The sequence below is a fragment of the Megascapheus bottae genome, chromosome 3, assembly GCF_031878675.1.
Source record: "Megascapheus bottae isolate mThoBot1 chromosome 3, mThoBot2.hap1, whole genome shotgun sequence".
Classification (NCBI taxonomy): domain Eukaryota; kingdom Metazoa; phylum Chordata; class Mammalia; order Rodentia; family Geomyidae; genus Megascapheus; species Megascapheus bottae.
In genome coordinates, this window is record NC_143511.1 from 81,282,806 (window position 1) to 81,291,062 (window position 8,257).

The 8,257-nt window shown below is 40.4% G+C and overlaps 1 protein-coding gene across 2 annotated transcripts in view; it reads right to left on the reverse strand.

Annotated features, from left to right (window-relative positions):
• Positions 1 to 3,118, reverse strand: part of Rc3h2 (ring finger and CCCH-type domains 2) — a 57,437-nt gene extending 54,319 nt beyond the window's left edge. For both annotated transcript variants that reach the window (XM_090330587.1, XM_090330588.1), the window contains exon 1: positions 2,936 to 3,118. The gene's annotated coding sequence lies outside the window, so the exon portion shown is untranslated. The remainder of the gene's footprint in view (positions 1 to 2,935) is intronic.
• Positions 3,119 to 8,257: the final 5,139 nt, after the last annotated feature.

Sequence of the window (8,257 nt, forward strand, 5' to 3'; positions counted from 1 at the left end):
GTGCTTATGAGACTGGTGCCCATTTGAGCAAAGTCCCCATTCTTTTTGCTTATTTTTTTGGACAGATTCTCATGTTTTTCTCTGAGGCCTGGTCTGGGACTGTGATCCACCAACCTACATCTGGAGTAGCTGGAACTACAGATGTGCAACATCATGCCCAGCACAATTCTTCTTTCTCAATGAAGAAGCTGAATTTAGTTTTTAAGTTAGAACTTTTAATGCAGTTTTTAAAGTTAGAACTTTTCATGCATTTTAGTACAAACACGGTGATATGGTAACTTCCTATTTTAACTAATATTTATACTTTTTAGTACTAGTTAGACTTGAACAATATCTATTTTTTAGACACAATTTGATTACTTGTTTTTCCCTAAATAAGGGCAACTATACAATTTTATCTTTCTTATTACTTAGCCTTACTATCTGGTTATAAGAGAATACTCAGGAAGATTTTAGTTTTCATATATTCACTTCTGTTGACTTATTTACTTCCTTAATAATATTGGACAAAACCTGGGCCTTATGCAAGCACTCCTTATGCCTACTTTTATTCAGTTAAATTACTTATTGGAAGACTAATTCTGTTCCATAATAGCAATGTCCAAAAAATATATAAACACAAGGTCTTGGGAATGTTGGATTTGGTATATAGTACATGTTTAGAATGTACATGTTTGGCCCTGCATTTCTTTAGCACCTACCTACCCCCCAAAATTAAATACTCTGGTAGTTATACTAAAAAGAAAATAGGTGAAATGAATTTTAGTTAACTCAATTTATCCAAAGTACCATTTCAGTACATAATCAACATATACGACTAATTAAATATTTAAAAACAACTTTGTATCAAGTCTTTGAAATATGATGTGCACATTTTATACTTACAGCATATCTTGAATCACATTAGTTTCATTTCAAGTCCTCATTTCATTGCCACAAGTGGCTAATGGATGGTGTGGGCCAGTGCACTTCTAGATTACCAAAGATTATAAAGTAATACTCAAAATTAACTTTTATTAAAAGTCACACCCATAACAAGTCTTTCATTAAACAAGAAAAAAAAAAGACCATGATGTGTAACTTAAAACATTAATGAGACTAGGGATAAAATATCAATTTATTTTTAATTTGAAGCTAGCTTTGTTACTACACGTTTCCTTTTTCCATCATTGGGAAGTGAAACTTCAACCAAAATGACAGTAAGTACTTATTATGACCTTGTTGTACGTTCCTTTTTAACTCTTTTAGCTATCACATACAATGTACAAGTTCTGTTTTCAAATTATAAAACCCTGAGAGTAAAGAAACCATGCTTTGCTAAATGACCACGACAAGCTACTAAAGCAGAACGTGAATTAATAAAAACATGAACAAAGGATATATGTCTTCTGGCATGTCAGGTTAACATAAGGGTAACAAACCAGGAGAAACTCAGAGCATTCACTAATGAACTGCAATTACATCCTCAGAGTAAAAAGTCTCTTTAAAATGTTAACATCTGCCCTTTTAAAACACAACTGCAATAGGTGTTTACCATTTTGTATGCTAGCAATTTTCAAAACTCTAAAATTTGGGAAACAGAAACCTCCAAATCAATAAAATTGGCAGTATTAAGAAATAGCCTTTAACAGGATGTGATGGTCTGTTTTTCAAGAACTTTAATACGGAAGTAAACAACACAAGACAATGTGAGGTTAGAATCGTGGTTGAAACTATTCAAGATAAAAGATGAGAACAAGAGGCTGTGTGAACCATTCTTTATGATTCAAAAAGTTTTAACTGAGTGTGTATACATTTAACCACGAAAAAGCTGCACTTACTGCTTTTAGGAGTGGGGGTGGGAATGGTGGGGCTAAAACCATAGCACTTTAGTGTTTAGTTTGGGGTGAGATCGTATCACTTTCTAAGGTTAATCAAAAGTTCCTACAGGAACTTATAGGTGTGACTCACATACAAATTGTAATAAGGGTAATTGTAAAGCATTTTATCTGAGATAGAAAGCCATTCTAGGCACAGTGGGTAGAAAAAAAAAATGCAAAAATTACCAAGGGACCTAGGTAAGAATAGTAGGCATTAAAAAGAGAATCCAGGTAGGTTTTTATGAAAATATGAAACAGGCTGAAAACGACTGGCTCTCTACTTTGTGATTATTGGGGACTATTCTGGTGTGAAGGTTTTATCTGCCGATGATATCATAAACTACAGTGATCTGAAGGATGGAAATGACAACTACTCTCATCCTCTCCCTTCCTGAAAGCAAAGGATAGAGAAAAGTAGAGCTGTTTCTCTGAGAAACAAAGATGTTCTCTACCATTCTTCTAAGATGGTGGAAGAGTCTCCTCAAGAGGCTTCACCATGGGGGGAAAATGAAAGAGGGAATACAAGAAAGCCACAGCAGAATTCCCTGGCTGTGCTTCGTGCCATTGCTTCTAGTCACATCCCCAGTGCAACCACTTTGGCCCGGCCATCTCCCTCCAGGGCATTGTCTGACCAGGGTCCCTATTTACACCCACTCAGACCGGCTCCACCATCCTCGCGCCAGGGTCTCAGGAAGCCCCGGGGCTGAAAGAGGAAAAGCTGGAGCGGGACCGGATTTCGAGGTCCTCTTCCAAAAGCCCCCTCTGAACCAAGTGCAGGAGGCGGGGGAGAAGGGAAGCTGGCCTTGGCGAAGGGGTCCCTCCGTGGTCAGAGGTGTCCTCCTGGACGGTGTGGAAACGCGGTGGCCATTGGAGCCTTTCGCTTCGCATCGCCCAAGCCCCACCAGGCCCCGGGGCTCGTCCGTGTCAGGTGCGGCCCGCAGTCCCTAACTCTCGGGGGGGCCCCGGCGGCCGCGCCGCACAAGCTACCGGGGCCGACCCGGGTCTCCCGCCCGACCGCTTGGGGACCCGGCACTGGGACTCGGGCCCGAGCCGCAGCGCGCCCGCCCCCGCCCTACCTGAGGGGGCCCGGGCGGGGTCGCTAAGGGCCGCTCCCGGGAGCCCCGCGACGGCGCGGCTCGGCGACGGAGGCGCCTCGTCTCGCCGGGGCAGAGCTCGGCGGCGGTTTCAGGGCCTCAAACTCCATCGGGAGCTACAGGGACAGCCCCGTTGGCGGCGGCGAAGGCCGCGACGGGGCCTCCTCCTCCTCCTCCTCCTCCCTCCCTCCGCCTCCTCCTCCTTCTCCTCCTCCTCCTCACCACGGAGGCGGACCTGGAGGGATCCCGACTTAGCTCTCGCGAGAAGATACTCTCCACCTCACGCGAGATTACGCAAAGCCGGGCGTGAGGGAGGTGGTGGAGGACCGTAGTAGCCCCGACCACCTAAATTGCGTTTTAGCTTCCATCTGGCCGAGCGAGTCCACCCCTGTCACGTGACGATGGAGGCCGGGAGTGCTGTGGGAGATGCTGTGAAGACCAGCCAGGCGAAAGGATTGATGGGAAACTCCCTGCAAGCTCCTTTGCGCTCTGAGCCAGCGTGTCGGGTTATCCGCCGGGCAGACTCTGATGATTGATAGCCGTGGTACACATCCCACTCCGCCAGGCAGGAAATGCTAACCTGACGCCCCACGGATCTCCCTCGGACACCTCCCTCCTCGAAAGGTGGTCAGGATCGAGATGGAAAAGTCCCATTTCGGCGTTCTAGGCGCAACGAATGTATTGAAGGAATTTTTTTTCCCCGCAGCAAACTCGGAGGATGAATGATTTCTGTTCTTGCAGATGAAGAGAATAGGTTTGAGGTAATAATTCGTGAATTCACTGACTGCCTCGATTCTTAAATATTTTCGTTTTAGCTACATCTTATCAAAATAATCCCTAAGAAGGCGTTGAGAAACTGAAGAACACTGGTGAAGAAAATGATTTTGGGGGCCGGGAGTTTGGCCTAGTGGTAGAGTGCTTGCCTAGCATGCATGAAGACCCGGGTTCAGTTCTTCGGTACCACATATAGAAAAAAGCCAGAAGTGGTGCTGAGGCTCAAGTGGTAGAGCTCTAACCTTGAGAAAGTCCAAGGACAGTGTTCAGGCCCTGAGCTCAAGCCCAGGACTGGCCAAAAAAAAAAAAAAAAAAAAAAAAAACTAAGAAAAATATAGTTACAACAGATGTGATAATGCATACCTGTAATACAGCACTTGGAATCGTGAGATGGCATTACAAGGTCAAGGCCAACCTGTGCCATAGAGACCCTATCACAAAAATAAAAACTATATATGGCTATAAGTTGGGTGTGCAGATGGCACGCAATTGTGATTCCAGCAAAAAGAGGGCTGAGGCAGGCAGAACACAAGGCCATCAATGAGGCTAGCTGTATAACAAGAATAATTTTGTTTGTGCCCATGAGAACCAAGCACAAGCATTTTTAGATTTACCCAGCCCATTCTTCCATTCAATAATGAAATGTGCCTAGCAAAATTGCTCCTCTAATTTTTTTTTTCCTATCCTGGGGCTTGAACTCAGGGTCTGGGCACTGTCCTTGAGCTTTCTCAAGGCTAGCACTCTCCTACTTGAGCACCACTTCTGGCTTTTTCTGTGTGGTACTGAGGAAACAAATCCAGGGATTTGTGCATGCTAGGCAATCACTCTAGCCCCATATGCCTAATTTTTCAATGGAATATTGATGGTTGAGTTTAGGTTAACTTCCTAACCTACTATATTTTCCCACTCTATTGGCTTTTTACATTCCACAAGTTAACGAAATATATATGTAGAGATGTGTAAGATTTAACAAAAGTATAATGATCACATTTAAAATAAAAACAACATTCCTTGGGGCTGGGAATTTGGCCTAGTGGTAGAGTGCTTGCCTAGCATGCACAAAGACCTGGGTTTGAGTCCCAGGTACTACTTACATAGGAAAAAGCCAGAAGTGGTGCTGTGGCTCAAGTGGTAGCACTCTAGCCTTGACAAATCCCAAGGACAGTGCTCAGGCCATGAGTCCAAGCCCGGGAATGGCAAAAAACAAAAACAAAAAATTCATTTTTCCCTGGCATTTATATTGAAGCTTGAGTCCAAATCTTTCCCTGATATTTGACAAACATTAATTACATTTGCTTACTGTTTACTTCCCTCTACCTCCCTCATGAATGTTTCATGAGAGCAGGGATTTTTATCTGTATATGTTTAAGTATATGTATACTGAGTGACAACTGGTGTTTCTGGTATGAATAACTAATAAATATCCAGGAAAATGTATCTGTCTTTGCAATTCAGACATAGGCAAACCCAAATTTCATTGCCATCTCCAGTTTATTTTTTTTGTGTAAACATATAATTACATCTAAGGAAAAGGGAGAAGAGTTTACTCTGACAACAAATCAATGATGATTTTCCCTAAATCAGATATGTGTGAGGCTGAACTCAATGCATTTCTATCATGTAAGAAAGACAAGCAAAAGTGAAGTTTTACTGAATAAATTTCCTTTTTTGGGGGGGGGGGGAGTGGGCCATGGGGCTTGAACTCTGCCTGGGCACTGTCCCTGAGCTCTTCAGCTCAAGGCTACTGCCCAACCCCTGGAGCCACAGCCCCACTTCATTTTTTCAAATGACTAATTGTCGATAAGAATCTCATGCTGTTTAGTGCCTGGGCTGGCTTTGTACCACAATTCTCAGATCTCAGCCTCCCCAGTAGCTAGGAATACAGTCGTGAGCCAATGTGCCCAGCTGACTGAACAAATTCTATACTTTACTTTGCCATAGCTGTATATTTTAAAGGTTTACATTTCCCTGAAAACTTTTAGAAATGCCATGCAAATAGATATTCTGCTAGGAATGTTTCCAGATTACTGTGCTAAATAATGGGAATAAATAATATAAATAACAACATCACTGTTACAATGCACCTCCCAATCCAAGCAAAAGTCTCAAAGTGCACACAAATTTTTACAACCATTGTACAAGGCACAGAAAACTTAAAATGTACTTTCAGCCAAAATTTTTCAAATATCCAAGATAATAGATACTGATTCCTAAAAAAAAATCAGATTAAATTATTCATTCTTCCCATCCCTATCCCTCCCCTCCAAAATTTTACTGAGGAAGACAAAGAGATACACTTCAATCACAAACTATTCCTGAAAGGAAATTATTTTCACAACTATTAAATGGCCACTCAAGTCAAACGGAAAAGAAAATTATGGGAAAAAAAAACAGAAAAATCCAGCCTCTCTTTTCAGGAATAATTAAAATATAAAACCATAGAATTTTAGACCAGGAAAGACATTACAAACTATCAACATCAGTTACTGTACAAATACAATAATTAAGGAAACCTTTATACACAAGATTAGGAACAGTTCAAGTTTGGTGCCAGTGGCTCACACCTGTAATCCTAGCTACTCAAGAAGCTGAGGTCTGAGGATCAAGGGTAGAGGCCAGCTTGGGCAGACAAATATTTGACTCTTATCTCCAATTCACCTGAGAAAAGATAGAACTAGAGATGTGACTCAAGTGGTAGAGCAGAATCACGAGTCAAAAAACAAAACAAAAAAAAACAGAGCAATAACACTAGGCCCAGAGCACAAGCCCCAGCACTAGCACAAAACAAAACAAAATAGAAAAAGTTCCAGGACAGGTAATCTGTCCGATGTCATTAGTAGCCTAAGTTATGAAGTTTTGCTCATAAAATATGAAACTATATTCTTTAAAGTCTCCAACAGAATTAAGATCCTATGGAGATTAAAAAAGGTACCACAGAAATTATATTTAACATTTAAAATAAAGCCATCCAACTATGTTCACTGCTGTACTATTCACTATTGCTAAGGCATATAAACAGCACAGAAACCCCTCAATGAACAAATGAAAAGAAACATGTGGTATATGCACACAATGGAATTTTACTCATCCATTGCAGAGAAATGGATGGACCTTGAAAAAATTATGGTAATTAAAGCCCAGAGAGGCAAAGAATACATTTTCTCTCATACATGGAGCCAAAACTAATTTATAAATGTACAATCCATTCACAGTTGTATGCAAGCATACACAAATGTATTAAAGTGAAGTATGGTATTTGCAGGGAAGAATTCAGTGTAATTCCTTAAAAACAATTCACAGTCCAACAAAATGAAGAGCAGGAAATTGGTACTTTAAAGGCATGTGAGGAAGGGTGGAGGAATGAAGAGAAGATAGGGCTAGAAAATGCCATCATAATATTCAATGCGTATCTTATGAGCTTAAGAAAGCTGTGGGGAGGGGTTAAGTTGGAAGGGAAGGGGAGAATGATGAAATATAGGTGATACCAATGAAGATACAGTATATTCATAAAACTTATCTGTTGAATGCTAAGTCCTCTGAACAACTACTAAAAGATAATAAAAATATAATAAAAACATTTATAATATTCTTCACAATATTCTAACAAGGTACAAAGTACATTACATTTTGAAACATGGGTGTCAAGATATTAAGTAATGTAGAAATCATCCTAGACTTGAGATAGGTAGAGGAGGAACAGAAAGCTTATAATAAAACATATCCAGTCCAGGCTTCTCTACAAAAAGTAATGCCTGTGTTTAGAAGAAGTGATTTGCCTTGCAATATATTTTGATCTTTAACAACAAAAAACTTGTATTATAAATCTGTGCTGTATTAAGGGATATTAGAGAGCAATGTCTCAACACAATCTGAACTATTAGTCACTAAATTACACATTTATAGTTTTAGTTTGGCTTTTCTAGAAATGCCAAATAAAACCCAGAGATGCTTAAAATTTTTTGTCAATACACAGTAAATAAAAACTCTAAATGAGAAATTTTAATTAACAGGAGTAGCTGCCCACATTTAAACTATTCATCTTTTGATAGTGGCAACTAATACAAATTAGTAATTCAAAATAATGATAGGTTAGATCGTGGTGATGTATATCTATAATCTAGCACTGGAGAGGTTAAGGCAAAACCATCTTGAGTGTGAAGGTAGCTGGGGCTGCAGTCAGTGAAAGCCTGCCTTAAAATAAAAGCAGAAATAAAAATGAATCTTAAAGGCTCATTGCTGAGTAAAAAAGGGAAAATTACAGCGAAGGAATAGAATTTAGAGCAAGGGGGGAGTAGAGTACATTGCAGCTGGTAAACATGAATCAATACATACATCCAAATCCAAAGAATTATATTCTAAGAGGTTTTTACTATGCTAGCCAACATATAGAAAAAAAGACTCGAAAGAAATAGAACAACCCCTCTATACCTTATCTGGACAAAAAGAAAGGAAAGGATAGGAAAGAAGAGAGAGAGAGAGAGAGAGAGAGAGAGAGAGAGAGAGAGAGAGAGAGAGAGAGAGAGAGGAGGA